We start from the raw sequence: 316 nt of genomic DNA on the forward strand, positions 1-316 counted from the left end.
TCGCACACATACATCAGCTCATTACCCACCAGTAAGGTGACATTCCACTTCCCAAGAACTCCTGGAAGATGACTTGGTTTGCCAACAAGAAGGATCCTGTTGTATGTGGTCTTGTTTTAGAGTCAATCAGAGTCAGAGTCTGAGTTTCTTTATTGTCATTCGCACCTCATGTGGTACATGTGGTGGAGCGAAATTATGTACACGGGGTCCCAGTTACATCCAACAATAAAATGTATAAGAAAAACAGTAATAACATCTAAGATATGAACTAAGAAAAACATCAACTAAATATACACTAAGCACTCATAACATAAAA

This window comes from Nematolebias whitei, chromosome 3 (genome assembly GCF_014905685.2).
Source record: "Nematolebias whitei isolate Nwh7 chromosome 3, NemWhi1, whole genome shotgun sequence".
Taxonomy (NCBI): domain Eukaryota; kingdom Metazoa; phylum Chordata; class Actinopteri; order Cyprinodontiformes; family Rivulidae; genus Nematolebias; species Nematolebias whitei.